Source organism: Panthera tigris, chromosome A2, assembly GCF_018350195.1.
Source record: "Panthera tigris isolate Pti1 chromosome A2, P.tigris_Pti1_mat1.1, whole genome shotgun sequence".
NCBI lineage: Eukaryota > Metazoa > Chordata > Mammalia > Carnivora > Felidae > Panthera > Panthera tigris.
Genome location: NC_056661.1, coordinates 131,368,080 through 131,385,184, shown reverse-complemented (window position 1 = coordinate 131,385,184; position 17,105 = coordinate 131,368,080). Strand labels below are relative to the sequence as shown.

Genomic DNA, 17,105 nt, shown 5'->3' with positions numbered 1-17,105 from the left:
ATCTACCAAGGAAGAGTTTTTAAAATAAGTATGCTTTATTCAAACCATGGAATGTTATAAAGCAGTTAAAAGCTAATTAATTATTATCACCCAAAATAGCAAAGATGGAAAAAGACAATCTCAGTGTTGGCAAGGCATGGAGAACTCAAACCCCAGACAGTGATGGTCAGAAGGTAAACTGGGACAGACAAGCACTTCAGAAGACCACATGCAGTATCCACTAATGTTGACACTATGATATAGATAACCTAGGATACACATACTAAATTGATATGATGATGTATATATTCTATCAAAGTTCTACTCCTAGCTATATAGATGCACACAATATGTAAAGGACATGTAAAAGAATCTTCAGAGTGCTATTATGTCTAATAGTTATAAATAAGAAAACAACCTAGATGTCCCAAAATAAAATGGAAATAAATAAACAGTAATATATTCACGTATTGGAATACTAGATAGCATTCAGGGTAGACACTCAGATAGACAGAATAATGTGGAGGAAGCTCATAAATCTAATATTAAAAACAAGCCAGGGGTGCCTAGGTGGCTCAGTCAGTTAAATGTCCGACTTCGGCTCAGGTCATGATCTCACGGTTTGTGGGTTCAAGCCCGGCATCGGGCTCTGTACTGATAGCTCAGAGCCTGGAGCCTGCTTCAGATTCTGTGTCTCCCTCATTCTCTGCCCCTGCCTGGCTAGCACTTTCTCTCTCCCCCCCCCCACCCCCCACCAAAGAAATAAAGAAACATTTAAAAAGTTTTTAAAAATAAAAAATAAAATAAAAACAAAAGCCAGACACAAAAGATCATATGCTAAATGATTCCATTTATATAAAGCTCGAAAATAGAGAAAATGAATCTATGTTGTGAGAGGTCAGGATATGGTTTCCCTGGTGGAAGAATATCCTGGGTGAAGGATAGTAACAAAAAGGAGGAAAAAAGATGGGGAGGCTCTTATAGTACTGGTAACATGCTACTTCTTGAACTGGGTACTAGGTACACAGATGCATTCATTCTGTGAAAATTCATCAACACATAATTTATGATTTTTGCAGTTTTCATTATACAACTATAAAAATCATGAATGTGTTATATATATATATTCATATTTATATATATATTTATATATATACATATATATAACCAGCTTACTCTAAAAAAAACTAAAAAATCAGACGTGTGTATCAATATGGATAAATTCCCTGTATAATTTTGCAAGTAAAAATGTTTCAGAAGGGTAGATTTGATATGATGCCACTTCCATTAATTTTAAAATCACAAAAAACAAAAGGTAAGATATATAGATAAACACCAATTTCAGTGTAGTACAGAAAGAAAGAGAGAGAAAAGGAGACAGGATGAAAGCACATAGCTTTTACTGTATTTGTGGCATTATATTTCTTAAAAAGAACGAAATCTAAAGAAATATAACAAAATATTCACATATGTCAAATTTGGTTATCTGGATGCCTATAATGATATTTTCTGAAAGTTTACAATATTTTAAAATAAAAATCTTAAGGAAAGCTACCCTTTGGATTCTGAACTAAACAGAATATTTAAAATAATTTTTAGTGAAAAACATTCCTAACTAATTTGCCAGATCAGCAAATTAACAAATATTTTCATTTAGCTTAAGTTAACTGAGATGACTGATGGGTGCTTACTTTAGGTAAAGGTATTAGGTTTTAATACACATAATGCCTTTTGGACAAACCTAAAATATGATCCACATATAGAAAAAAAAATGGTATACCCTTATTTGCCAAAAGAGAAGTTGGACCTTTTAAGTTGTACAACAATAAAATCACTAAACATTTAAGAGAGTTCAGCAGAAATGACCTTCAGAGCCTATCTGTGGAGAACATACACCTTCAATATACTCTGATACCTGACCCAAGACCACTTTGTTGCTTCTTAATGTTGTCCCACAGGGCTATCCTCAAAATGGGGCACTTAAGTAATAGTGGTTACATGGACAGAACTGTCAACCCCGCAAAACCAGGTCATCAGTACACCCACTAAAAAAAGTTATTCATCCCAGGAATACTGAGTCCCTTGTCCCAGATATAATTTTGCATCATTAACTTGGAGGTGGATTCAATGTGTAACTCACTGGTCTTTCGAAAAGACTGAAGCCACCATACATTTTAGGTTTAACAAGAAGTTTTATCGTCACTACCCTGCCTTTAAAATATGAAGAGGTGTGAGAAAAATACAAGTTTTAACTAGTTGGGGTTTTTTTGTTTTTTTGTTTTTTAATAATAATCACTTCAAACCAACAGGTCAGGCTTTCCTAATACTTATCCTGGTGGATCTCATCCTATGTCTTTAAGCATTCTGTCCTTTGCTACAACCCTTCTTTCAGTGTCTGAGAGCAACTAATTAGTTAATATTTTAGGTAGTCTTTTAGAAATCACAAGACACAAATTCAGGTGAGATATTCAGGCATGCGCTACTTCCTTAAGATATTAACAGCTGCTTTTGGAGTGCCTGGTTGGCTCAGTCAGTTAAGCAAGCATCTGACCTCAGCTCAGGTCCTGATCTCACAGTTCTTGAGTTTGAGCCCCACATCGGGTTCCGTGCTGACAGCCCAGAGCCTGAACTTGCTTTGGATTCTTTGTCTCCCTCTCTCTCTGCCCCTCCCCTGCTTGCACTCTGTCTCTCTCTCTCTCAACAATAAATAAATGTTAAAAAAAATTTTTTTAAAGATATTAACAGCTGCTTTTGCTAAAAAAGTCTACATTATTAGAAGAGAACATGGAACATTACACTTTATTTTGTTAAATTTTTATTCTACAAAGATTCAAATCAGTTATGGACACAGCTCTGTAAAGCTGCCCCCAAGAAACTGGTGCCTTGCTATTTAGTGAAAACAAAATCATACAAATGTCAATTTTTCAGAAAGATTCAACTTCAACCTTGCATTTTTTATCTTGTTAAAACTGACATGTTTCTTTTCAGACATATAAGTTATTTTGTTTTCCATATTCCCAAACATCTTCTCAAACTGACAGTGCACATCTTTTTGAACTCAAATCAATGTGTACTAATTAATAGATCATTCTCTGAATTATACATTGAATGAGATTAAAAAAAGAATTCTGTTGTCTGCCAGGAATTTTTAAAGGAAAAATATTCTTTAGATCTTTTAAAAATTTATACACATTCCAGGTAGATTAAATATAAAATTATGAAAATACTAGGGCACAAAGAAATAATAAGCTTTTAAATATTTCCATGTGGTGATAGAATTCCTTTCCAGACTGTATCATTTCCAGAAGAATTCTCTGCTTCAGAACTTAGTAAGTGGAATAAATGGCTATATATTGCACATTGCTGTAAGAGATACAGAGACTGAGATAGAGATAGAGATATATAGATGGATACAGACAAACACATAAATATACATATATATGTATATAAACACATAAATACATACAAATATACACACACATTCATTTATACACACACACACTTCTACATATATACAAAATAAGCAAGAGAAAGACCACTACCATTAATTAAATACCTGCTGTGTGCCAGGTATTTTTTGTGCTTGGAGATTTAATCTTCATCTAAGCCTATAAGGAAATTATTATTATTATTATTATCATTGTTGTTGTTGTTGTTGTTGTTATTGTTACTTCTCACATGCCAAACTTAACCCAAGATCAATATAAACAAATAACACGGCAGAGCAAACATTTGACCCCAGGTGTGTCAAATGCAAAAATGGGACTATTTCCTACACGGTATGCTTAAAATACGTTTCAGATTTTAAGTATTGCTCTGTGTCTCTTTAACATAAAAAAAATCATTCTGGCACTAGGAAGAAACATAGCTGATTTCTGAAACAAAATCTGATTTTATTCCCAAAATTTCAATATGGCAAGGGAAAAGTTGCTACAAAGATAATTCTTAGTTGAATATGTTCAAAATGTAATTCCTTGGTAATCTGGGTTTTGGCCAAGACAAATCAAAATCATAGATATATTACAAATGCCAAGTTTTCAAAGAAACAAAAAAAATGCAATAGCAACAGATGCATTCTCCCGAGACATTTGTGTTGAGCCTAGCTGTATCCAGAATCTGAAGAAAAGGGGGATTTTTTTTTTCTGTTTCGTTTTTATGAATAATAAATTCCTGGTTTCTGTTAATGTCAACCAGTTAAATAAGATTATATTTACTCCTTGGAAAATTAAACAAAAGAATATACTGAGAAAGAAAGGAGAAAGGAAAGAGAAAAAGAGGGAGGGTAAGAAAGAAAAAAGGAAAGAAAATTTTAAAAGGGGTTACGAAGGAGTCCATATCTGGTACTTTTAAAACCAAATCTATATTTGAAAATTTGTATTCAAAGATGGGATACAAAGAGCATCTGTGTTTTTCATTTCTTTTACAACATACTAATGTTAAAATTAACAAATTAACTTTAATTTACTTAAGTAAAAAAGTATTTCTGAGGATGGTGGACCACTGCACAAAATGTATTAAAATTGAAGGAAAGAAGCTATGAACAACTCAATAAAGAAGAGTGTTTCATTATTACAGAATGAATTTGTGTTATATTACCAAAAAAAAGTATTTATTTTTAAAATCAAAACTGAAACATCTATCTTAAAATAAAGATACATTTATGCTAGGTAAATAAATTTTCATAAAAAGTTACTAAATATATTCAAGTATAGAAGTCTTCCTTTATGGACATTAGGACTTTCCCCAAATGAAACAATGTTTTGCGAGATCACAAAATATTGATTTTAAATTGCATCTTTTTAACTTTGAATACTCAGATCAAATTTGAAATTACCTTTTTCTCAGAATTCTAACTAACCAAATCAATGAGATTTTTGATTTTTAAAATTATATTAGACTTACAAAAAATTATCTAAAATATCTTATTTTTTAGAGTAGTTTTATATTCAAAGAGAAATTGAGCAGAAAGTACACAGAGACCCATACATATTCTCTTCTCCATCTCCAAAATACATAAAGTTTCTATTATTATTAACATCTTGCATTAGTGTGGTACATTTTCTACAACTGATGAACTCATACTACAACACTGTTATTAACTAAAGTACAGAGTTAGGGTTCACTGTTAGTTTTATACAGCTCTATGGGTTTTGACACATTCATAATGTCATGTATCCACCATTACGTTGCTATACAGAGTAATTTCACTACTCTAAAAGTCCACCTATTCAAAAAAATAAAAAATAAAAATAATAAAACTCCACTAATTTATCAGTCCCTCCCCACAACTCTGGCGACCTCTGATCTTTTTAAGGTCTCCGTAGTTTTGCCTTTTCCAAAATGTCAGAGAGCTGGAATCATACAGCATATAGCCTTTTCAGAGACCTTCATTCATTAATATTAAATTTCCTCCATGTCTTTTTGTGGCTTAATAGGTCATTTCTCTTGATCAATAAATAGTCCATTATATGTATGTATCACAGATTGCTTACCCATTCACCTCCTGAAGAACATCTTGGTTGCTTCCAAGTTTGGGCAATTTTGAATAAAGCTTCTATAAACACTCTTGTACAAATTTTTACGTGGACGTAAGTTTGCAACTCATTTGGGTAATTACAAAGTAGTACAATAGCTAGACTGCATGGTAAGTATTACATGTATGTTTAACTTCATAATAAACTCCCAAACTGTTTTCCAAAGTGGCTGTATCACTTTTCATTCCCACCAATGAATCACAGTCCTTCTTGCTCCACATTCTTGACAGCATTTGGCATGTCAGTGTTTCAGATTTTAGTCATTCTAATAGGTATGTAGTGATATCTCATTTTTTAATTCCTAATTCCCTAATGAAATAAATACTAAGCATCTTTTCATTTCCTTGTTTTCCATGTGTACATCTTTTTTCATTAGATCTGTTTAAAGCTCTTGTTTATTTTTATTTTTTTTTAATTTTTTTAAATGTTTAAGTTTTTGAGAGACAGAGAGAAAGAGAGAGAGAGACACAGAGCAAGAGCAGGAGAGGGGCAAAGAGAGACAGAGACACAGAATCTGAAGCAGGCCTCAGGCTCTCAGCTGCCAGCACAGAGCCTGATGCGGGGCTCAAACTCATGACCGCAAGATCATGACCTGAGTTGAAGTTGGATGCTCAGCTGACTGAGCCACCCAGGTGCCCAATCACTGTAGTTTTATACAAGGTCTTGAAGTCAGGGAGTGTCAGTCCTCTAACTTTGTTCTTCTTCAATATAATATTATTTACTTGTTGTCTTTTGTTTTCCAGATAAACTTAAGAATCAGTTTATCAATATTCACAGAATAACCTGTTGGCATTTTATTGTGATTGTGTTGAATATGTAGATCAAGGAAAGAAGATGTGACATTACAATTATATTGCATTTGTTTCTGCAGAGACATGGAATATCCTGTAGATCTTTGATTTTCTTATCTTTCATCAGAATTTTATAGTCTAATATTTTAACATAAATATTATATATTTTAATGTATGTATTTATATTATATATATTTAATATTGTATTTTATATTAGTTAGATAGATGATAGATAGATAGAGAGATAATAGATTTGTACCTGGGTTTCAGGATATTTTTGGTGCTAATATAATGGTACTATATTTTTATTTTTTTGAGTTTTATTTATTTTGAGAAAGGCAGGAGGAGGAGCAGAGAGAGAGGGAGAGAGAATACCAAGCAGGCTCTGCACTGTCAGTGCAGAGTCCCATGTGGGGCTCAATTTCATGAACCACGAGATCATGACCTAAGCTGAAATCAAGAGCTGGACGTTAAACTAGCTGAGCTTCGCAAGTGCCCCAATGGTACTCTATTTTTCATTTCAAATCCCAGTTGTTCATTGCTGGGACAAAGGAAAACAACTGATTTGTATATTAATCTTGTTTTCTGCAAACTTGTTATCATTTATTACTTACAGGAGGTTTTAGTTTTGGTTTTATTTGGTTGATTTCTTTGACATGTTCTACATAGATAATCATGGTATCCGCAAATAGTCGTATTTCTTCCTTTCCAATCTGGCTGCTTTTTATTTCCTTTTCTTATTACCTTAGCTAGGATTTCCAGTATAATAGTGAATAGAAGTGATAAGGACACCCTTGCCTTATACCTGATCTTAGCAAAGACGCACTTAGCTTTTCATTAATGGCTGTGCATAGCATAAATATCCATGCAACCACCAGCCTAGTGAATCAATAGCATGTTGCTGACATACCAGAAGCTCCTAGAAACTCTACCTCAGTGTTTACCACCTACCTAGAATTTAACTATTATTTTTAATTTTGCTGTAATCACTTTTTTGGAACTTTATAGAAAAGAAATCATACATACATTATTCATTTGTGCTAGGTTTTTTTCACTCAACATTATCTTTATGAGATTCAAGCATGTTATTATTGGTATACTTAATCTATATTCATTGATTATATATATGTAATATTGTACATATTACAATGTACAATATTGTAGAGAAGATCCACAAAAGTTTTCTGTAAAAATAATATTTTCCAATCCTTCATCAATCTCAAACCTGTAAATAAGAGTTTACCACTTACTCGTCAAATCTAAGTAACTTTTTAAAATTTCTGTCACACTTTTCAATAGCAAATATTAAAATTTTACATAAGGAACAATTGTTTCACATCAGCAAAAGGAATAATAATGTTTGTAATGTTTCCCAAGGCATCTCTATCTAGTTCAATGACAGAAAAATTTAGAACTAAATATCTAAGACGAAAACCACTAAAGTTTTTTTTATCTACATAGTTTATGCTAAATTCAAAAATCCTAATTCATAATTGTAGTGTTGGAAATGGCCAGAGTGTTTCCAGGCTCTATCAAATGTTCTAAACAATATTAAATGTGAACTGATAAATTATGAAGATTTCTTACTGCAATCTACTTTGACAACTTTGTCAGATGCTATGTCAATAAGAATATCACATTTAAAACCTGTAAAATTCATGTTTCAATTTTGACATAATTTCCATGATTCAGACTTTTTAAAATCAAAACAATACTCTTTCACTGAGCTCATTCACTGAAGAATGAAAAGGGTTATCAACTGTTAAGCGAAAGTCAAATTTCTGGCAGTAAGCCGTATATCACATATCAAGTGCCTTATCACAAGGGCGATGCAGTAAGTAACTTTTCAGATAAAAGTGACAACTGACAAGAAATTTCTTCCCAAGTAATTTTCCCAAAACAAGCATTGCCTTTAATCATCATTCTTCCTACCAGTTTATAAACAGCAACTGAATTCTTTCTATATAATCATGAACACACATCTTTTAAGTTCTTCCTAATGAGATAGGGAATCAGTCCTTCCAGTACACTGAGCTGACAAAATTTATATATTTTTATAGTGGATTATGGATACAAATTCATTCCAATTCATTTTCACTATGCAAAGTGAAAAAAAGGACTTAATGTCTCTCTTACTGGAAGGTGGATTTAAATAGATATATTAAGACAGTCTTATTCTCAGATATAAAGAAATAAAAAAGAAAAAGAAAGAACTAAAGTTTAGTGCAAAAAGGGATTATGATGGCACAATTGCTGATATTAAATCAAAGGAAGTTACCTTCTTTTCATCAGAACACTCTCAAAATTCTTAACAATTCTTTGCCAGAAGATAAAATTAAAAATAATCCATTCTGCATTAAATAGTATTATTGCAAAGCATCACCTTATGTTACGATTCAGAAAATGTTAACACAAATAGAAATTTAAGGTTAACAAAAACACCTATATATTTTGTACAGAAAATACATCCAAATATTTGCATCACATAGTTTTCTACTAATACCTGAATAGCTACAAAAACTGAGGGATGGAAAATATAGAGTATAGATGACTTACATTTGGAGGGTTAGACTTTAATTCTCTCTCCCAGGATTGAGGAGTCTTACTCTTTGTGCTTACAATGCTTCTTTCTCCAGGGTATTCTTCTACTTCCAGAATAGGTCAGGACAAAGCTTCAACAGACTTCTATTATTTGTTTGATCTAGGGGGAAATTATACTTTTAATCAATTATTACAAAACGCATCAAACTTTTTCTTACTGTGCTGGTGGGTGGGGGCTTCTCATTATTTTCTGTTGGATCTGATGTGAACAGAGAAAATAGGAATTGCCATTGTTGAATATTATAATAAATAAATCAAGTACTTTAAATTAACACCACTAAAAGAAACCCACATCCATCTTCTTTTTCATTTTTATGGCTAAGCAGCATAGCAAGAGAAAATTAATATTCAAAATCCAAATGACTACAAAAGCCTACTCAAATGTATTTTTAAAAGACTTTAACATAATTTTGCAAATCCATGAGTTTGAATGGACTGGCAGAGACGATTAGGTATCAAATATTTTTACTCATTCATTTTAATGTCTTAGAGCTAAAGAATTACAGGATGATTAGAAAAGTGTAAAGGAAAATCCATTTTTAAAAATTTTAATGGAATAATAAAAAAAGATGATTTCAAGAGCATGAGACAGACCAGAAACAGATAGCAGAGCGTCTGTAGGCAGGGCAAGAGATCTGGAGTAAAAATTTTAAAGATGGTACAAAGGTTAGGAACTGCTATTCAAACAAAGCATGTTGGTCAAATTAAAGTACACAACATGGGTACGTCCTAAATCCTGATTCATGTTAATTCTCTAGCAAATCTCTAAGATGTAAAAACGTAACACATACTACCTTTACAAGGACACTGAAATGTGATGTATGATTATCTGCTCCATGGTGGTATGAACATTCATAATTTTAAGGGAATTAATTGTATTCTACAAATTTTATCAAATTATAGTTTTCTAATAATGGATATTTTCTGCCTCATTAAAATGAAATATTAAGATAAATGTCTTCAACTTGTGCCATACCCTAGATCACACTCTCTTAAAGTCATTCATATTGCGTTCCATTAAATAATAAATTAGAATATAGGGGGAACTTTTGGAGAAAAACTGGAAATAAAATATAGACGTTTTGGGGAAACGTATCATTTAAAGCCAGTTTTTTCTCAGATATATAAGAGTATTACACTTGTGATTATTATTACAAAAAGAAAACTATAATAGGATTATGATAAATAAACAAAATCAATCAGTATCTGTATCAAAATAGCCAGATAAGAAAACCAGAGATACAGAGGCAGAAGAGTACTTCTTTAAGCCATCAGTGTAGTCACAAATTGATACTCGTGTGGTCACCTTTGTTTTTAACCATTGTAAGGGATATTTACCTGGCATACTCCAAAATTATCTCCAGATGAAACAAAAACACAAATTAGGCTACTAAAAATTAAAGCTTTGAGGAAACAAACTCATTTGAGATTAGAGTTTAGGATTACAGAAAACTGCAGTTTTCTTTTCAAAAGATTCAATTAATCTTGGCCTAATGTAACAGTCTTACTACTCAAATTTATAAACATGCACTTTCTGTATGAATGTCTCCATATGGCTTTTCAAACATAGGTAGTTCCACTTTTGTTTCTAGAACACAGGAATGGTTTTGCTGTATTTTGGATCAGTGAAGATCAATGTGCATTCCTTTAGGGAAGCCTTTTGAACTGACAAAGGATGAATGATTGACATCAGTAACAAATACTTTTTGTTGTCCTGGACTGACATGTCATTTATAGCAATACCTATGCTAATTAATGCCATACATATCTACCAGATGTGTCAGAGAAATATGCCAGACCCTTCAGAGAATATAGCTTGAGTGTGGCTAAAATTACATTATAGATATGGAAATGTATCCCTTTGTGATATAGAACTAATCTCCCTCCCTCCCTTCCTCTCTCTCCGTCACACACACATTCACACACACATGTGCACACACGCATAATATACTTTCTAGGGTAGAGAAAACCCCATTTATCCATATAATCACCTATGCCTTGTATTTTCCACTGGTATTTTTTTTTGTTTTTTACTGCAGAAAGCAAACTGTACCTTACCAAGTTTTAATACACTATAAACTCAACCCTAAGAAATACAGGACATAAAATATAAAAAATACAAGTTGTGGCCTTCACAAACTACACTATCATCATGACACTTTACCATATTATATTAAAATTTTGTTCTCAGATCTTCAACTACACTGGTAGATCATTAACAATGAGTACTATTATTAATCATCTTCATTTCTCCATTCTCTGGGACATAATTTGGTATACACTGGGTACCAATTTTTGTATGTGTGTATTTCTTAAATAAAAGTTAAGTTCTACAAGGTCATCAAAATTACACATAGCATTTTTGTCAATACATTCAATATATACAGAGAAAGAATTAATAATGTTGGCAACTAAAATCCGTAGTCATTGAATCAAACTGGTAAAGAACTCCTCTCAGCGTCTGGCACATAGCTAGCACTCAATAAATGTGAACTGTGAACTATAATCAGGGTGAGCATTCCTCCCTGATTGCAGGGGTTAAATGACATTCATCCTTACTATAATTATTAATAGTTATCCCTTTCCTTCTTTTTTTTTCTTTTTTTTTTTTTTTAATTTTTTTTTTAACGTTTATTTATTTTTGAGACAGAGAGAGACAGAGCATGAACGGGGGAGGGTTAGAGAGAGAGGGAGACACAGAATCTGAAACAGGCTCCAGGCTCTGAGCAGTCAGCACAGAGCCCGACGCGGGGCTCGAACTCACATACCGCGAGATCGTGACCTGAGCCGAAGTCGACGCTTAACCGACTGAGCCACCCAGGCGCCCCTCCCTTTCCTTCTTAAAAGTCTCCCAGTTTAGATGATAACTTTATATAGTCATTGAAGGTAGAATTAATTATTATTCATTTATCATTTGATTATTTTTATCAATAAATTTTTGGGTTTTTTTTTTTCTTTTTCCCATGATGCTGTTATATGACAAGAATATTTTGTTAGGATTAGAATAAACAAGATTCATTCTTTTAACATGAACAAATTCACATAGATGGTCAAAGGTTTACTAAATCCTCACATCCTTAAAGCTAAACATTTTATAATCAACGTAAGGATCACTTCCTAGCTGACAAATCCAAATGTGAATTCTTAATTCTTGATTTGTATAACTTCTCTCACTCAGTTTATTTTTCACTCCTTCCTTTTTAAAACTCTCCCTTTGGCTTACATGACACTCCTCTTTCTGAATTCCTCTCCTAACTCTGAGATCTTTTTTCAGTCTCTACTAGTTCCTATTCTTAGGAGTACTTCCTCAATGTCACTTTTCCCAAGACTTCATTCTAGACCATGTCTTAACCAGCCACTGTATTTCCAGTATCAACCACTACCTGTGGCAAACAATACCCGAATGTATATATTCAGGCCACACCTCTCTCCTGACTGGCAGATGTAAAATTCCTACTGATTGTACAATCTCCTTTCTCCAGTCTTAACTCCCTCTAACCAGCACTCCACAACACAAGCCAAGTGGGTTTTTACTTTTTTGTTTATTTTCTGAAATACAAATCTAGTAATATTCTTTCTAGCCGAAGGAAACAGTCAACAGTTAAGGAAGGAATGAAGTCCTTCAGAGAATTTACAGACAACAGAAGACAAGGGGGGAAATCCAAACCTACTAGAATGAGAGGGAATCTATTCGTGATATCTCATTTGTAATGCGAGCATGTTTCACTTACAAAAATTATTGCGTGCTGTGGTTAGGTTTCAGGGCAAATATTACTAGAAAGAATAATATGGTAAACAAATACATTATGAGGATCACAAAATACCACTCACAAAAGAGCACTCAAGTTTTAAGTATATACCATTGTCTCTATAAAGTCTCTTCCACCTCTACAATGATAGTCTTTTTCCTGTTTCTCCAAAGATAATTTCAAATTCATAGTCTTCACATCCATCAAATATCTTCAAACACCATTCTCACCATTATTCTTTGCATAATACACCCAATCTGACAAAGTTTTCCAAATATATATTTCATAAAATACCCAAAGCTAAGACTGAAGCAGGTGGGTGTAAGATAAAATAAAGTTGTAGGGTACTAAAGTAAAGTCTCAAAAGGGGTGGGTTTTAACCCTCTCAGATGACTGTATTTGCTACTGCCTTTGTTGTGTAGGCATGCAGGCTTAGTCTTGCCAAATGTGAATTTTTAAGACAGGTTGAAAAAGCAATGTGTGTGTGTGTGTGTGCGCGCGCGTGTGCGACAGAGAGACAGAGAGAGAGACAGACAGACACAGAGACATAGAAAGATTCAATTTTTAAGATTTAACAAGTTTTATATTTTTTTTAAAAAAATGGTAAATATTAACAAATATTATTTGCAAGCTCTGTAAGGGACATGGATCGCCCCTTTTTGACATCAAGGTTAAGTTGAAGAGCTTAGAGCCTATGACCTAAAAGCCATGTATAACATGGTTTATCAAGGAAAGTGTGGTCTGTGTTCTGACCAACCAATAAAAACTCTTTTGGCATATAATCCATTTACATGTTAAGATAGGCTTGCTATTTAATTTCATTATCTAAAACAGCCTGTGAGTGCAACTTTCCATCCTCTCTTTGACTCAGCTCTTTATCCTCTACTGCCTCTTAAACATCTTCACTTGAATATTCTGGTTCTGACCCTTCTTCAAATTAATAATGGCTTATATGTCTTCAGAATTGTATCTCAAACCTTCTGTTTACTCAAGAGCACTCAAGTTTTCTTAAATATATACCAAAAGATGTCTCTATAAAACAGCCTAAAAACAATGTCTCTTCCACCTCTACAATGATAGTCCTTTTCCTGTTTTTCCAATGACAATTTCAAATTCATAGCCCTCACATCCACTAAATATCCTTAAATACCTCTCTTACCATTAATACTTGCAGAATACACCATTATCTGACAAGGTTTTCCAAATATATAAGATGTTTTTATAATCTATTAGACTGACATGGGGGAGAACTGAAACACATGAATACCTAAATTCAATAAATTTGACTTCAAATCATAGAAATATTTCCCTGGCGCCTTTCCTTATGAATGTATCAATTAGTGTCATTTAACAGAAGGGGTTCCTCAATATCTACCAAGTAAATCAAAACTTGTTAGCCCAAAACCTAAGGCCCTTCATTTTAGCACCTAATCTGCCTCTCCCATATATTGTTCCTCTTAGTCTCCCTTACATTCCAGAATAGAATCAACCATTTCATGCTTGCCTTGATCAGCCTTTAAAGTCTCAATTTGCTCCATCTAGACTGTGTCTCACCTCTCAAATTCTATTTGTTCAAATTGCACTATACCTCAATTCAATTACCATCTCCTCCATGAAGCACTCCCTTATTTTTTTAGCCAGAAGTAATCAACCCGCATAGCATTTTCTCCATCTCACATGTAATTAAAAACTACTGAAAATACAGAATATGCCTTATTTACCTGTGTCTTTCTTAGAAATAATTTTTACTACCAGTATTTTCAAGTTTAAAAAAAAAAGCCTGTCAAAAATATGTGTCATGGAGAACTACCAAGTCATTATTTGACTTATTCTGTAGAAAACCTAATAGACAAACTATACTTAGTCAAATAAAACATTTGGTTTGAAATATCTACTCTGAAGTTCTCAATCAATATTAAAATTTAGAACTCACTGGGGTGCCTGGGTGGCTCAGTCAGTTCAGCATCTGACTTCAGCTCATGTCATGATCTCACGGATCATGTGTCCGAGCCCCACATCAGGCTCTGTGCTGACAGCTCAGAGCCTAGAGCCTGCTTCGTTTTCTGTGTCTCCCTCTCTCTCTGCCCCTCCCCTGCTCGTGCTCTGTCTCTCTCTCTATCAAAAATAAACATTAAAAATTAAAATAAAATAAAATAAAATAAAATTTAGAACTCAAAACAAAATTATATGTTTTTTGCAAAAATCGTGTTATATGATAATGTATTTTAAATGATATAATAAATCTCTCCATAAAGACCACTAACGTAATCCTCTGCATTTCATGGAAAGTAAAATCAAAACTAGCATACTCAACAAATCGGAGGTTACCAAAGGGGTTGTTAAGAGTTGAAAAAGTACAAAATTACATTCCAAAGTCTACTTTTATTAGTGGTAAATTTCAGAAAATGGAATATTCACATCTGAATTATCTTAGGGAAGAGAACTCACTTACATAAACTTTGGGTCAAGCATGAGACCCGAAATAAAATGAGTTGTCAATGAATGACCAGGATCTTCTAATTGGGAAGACTTCCTTTGCCTCTGGCTCACCCTATAAACTCCTCCATAGTTTATAGGAAAGATTCACAGAAGAAAGTAATTTATCTAAGATCTCAGAGAGTGTAAGCGGCACAGATAGGACTGGAGCTGGGTATAACTGTCCTAATCCAGTCGTCTTTCCTTTCAACCAATGCAAGCCAAATTTACTCAAAACGTAATATATAAATATCCACATATAATCTTTAATTTCTCTAGCTATGTTTCAAAATAACCATTTCCACTAAATAACAAAGATAATCAAAATTAGAAAATACCAATATTTTTTGTACTTGTAGTCTCCAGAGAATGCTTATTACACTATAAATTTCACATTACATGTATTTCACTTATATATCATACATGTTTGTAACTAGAGTCAAATAAGGATATCACACTTCTAAAACCAATAATCTTCCATTCTTAAAAAGGCACAACCCGTATTAGCATCAATAGATACACATTTAAAGGAGATCTACTCATTTTATGCATAATTTCTGAGTAGCTGATGGTATTTTAGTTTATTTATGAAGTGGGAAAAAAATTCTCAGCACAAACAAGCAGTGGAGGTGCAGTGGTGGGGGGGCGAGGGGAAGACCACCTTATCTATATTGCCCTGACAATTGAGTATGGACAACAATATTTTCTAAATGTACCCTATTCAGCGCTGGATATGTAATTACCTTCAGTTCATAGTCTAGACATTAATGCTTTCATAGTATTTAAGACTCCTTGTAACATGCTTGCAGCTTTAAGTAAGCAAGGCTAAATCTTGACCAGATAAATTAGCAAAGAATGCAATAAAAGCTGCAATAAAAGAACTTTATCCTACAAACCTTCAAGTTGCTGCTAAATGAGATTTCTTTGAAATGCAGATCAGTTGAACTAGATTAGTGAATTTTAGCTCCTGTCAACATCATAACAAAATACAAATACAATTGTTCACTGGCCTTATCTCCATGCTTCCATCTGCTGCCTTGTTATTTACTTTCCTTGATTTACTATGCAGATCTAAATAAGGCACATCAAGGAGGGCTTACAACACAATGGCTTCTTAAGCTTTACATCAAGGTATTTGAAACTGAAGCCAGGAAAGGGCTGCCATCAAAGACATATCTCTAATGAACTTCCATATCAGAGAAGGTTTGGTATTTAATACTGCTGTGAAAAGAAAGAGCTACAAATCAGAATGGCCTATGAAAGAAAATGCCTACAAATCTTGATGAGATTAGCACCTCTGAGAATTAATATCCCAATAAAAATGATGTCTGGTACCTTGAAGAGTTAACTTCCAACCTTTGCAAATATAATGCAGTGTGTCAAGAGCAGAGAAATCATTTGACAAGGTTAAAAGGTCAGGGAAGAATTTTTAATTTTCCCCCAAAGCTAGAAAATAATATTCTTTTACTCCCGCTTATTGTAAATCCATGTCAGAATAAACACACTTAAACACAATTAACAAAATTAACAAATTTTTATCATTAACTTTCTACGCCATATGCATTTTGCAGTATTTTTCACAATGAAATTAGGAACAACTTTACAGTACAATAATATAATCTAAAATGACAGCATGCAACATTTGTTCATCAATTCTAATATTTTCCTTTCCTCCCCACAGCAAACTATGGCAACACAGAGTAAAATCTTCAGTCATTTTGCAAATTCTGAGGTGCCATTTTTATTATATGCCACTACTCTTTTTAAGAAATATAGTAAAAAAAAAAAAAAAAAGAAATACACTAAGTGGGGAAAGAATTTTCTTCCACCCACTCTTCCTCCCAGTTGTGTTTTCCCACCTTCATTTCTAATGTACCAAAGTTGAGTAAGAAAATAATTCACAAACATTAGTGAAAGTTTCCAGCAAACTCTGCTTGCATTACTATTTGACAATTTCTTCCCATAAGCAGTAAGGT

At 33.1% G+C, this 17,105-nt stretch overlaps 1 protein-coding gene across 1 annotated transcript in view; it reads right to left on the bottom strand.

Annotated features, from left to right (window-relative positions):
- Positions 1 to 17,105, bottom strand: part of FOXP2 (forkhead box P2) — a 541,760-nt gene that overhangs the window by 486,698 nt on the left and 37,957 nt on the right. The window contains exon 4 of the mRNA XM_042970294.1: positions 8,861 to 9,005. The gene's annotated coding sequence lies outside the window, so the exon portion shown is untranslated. The remainder of the gene's footprint in view (positions 1 to 8,860; positions 9,006 to 17,105) is intronic.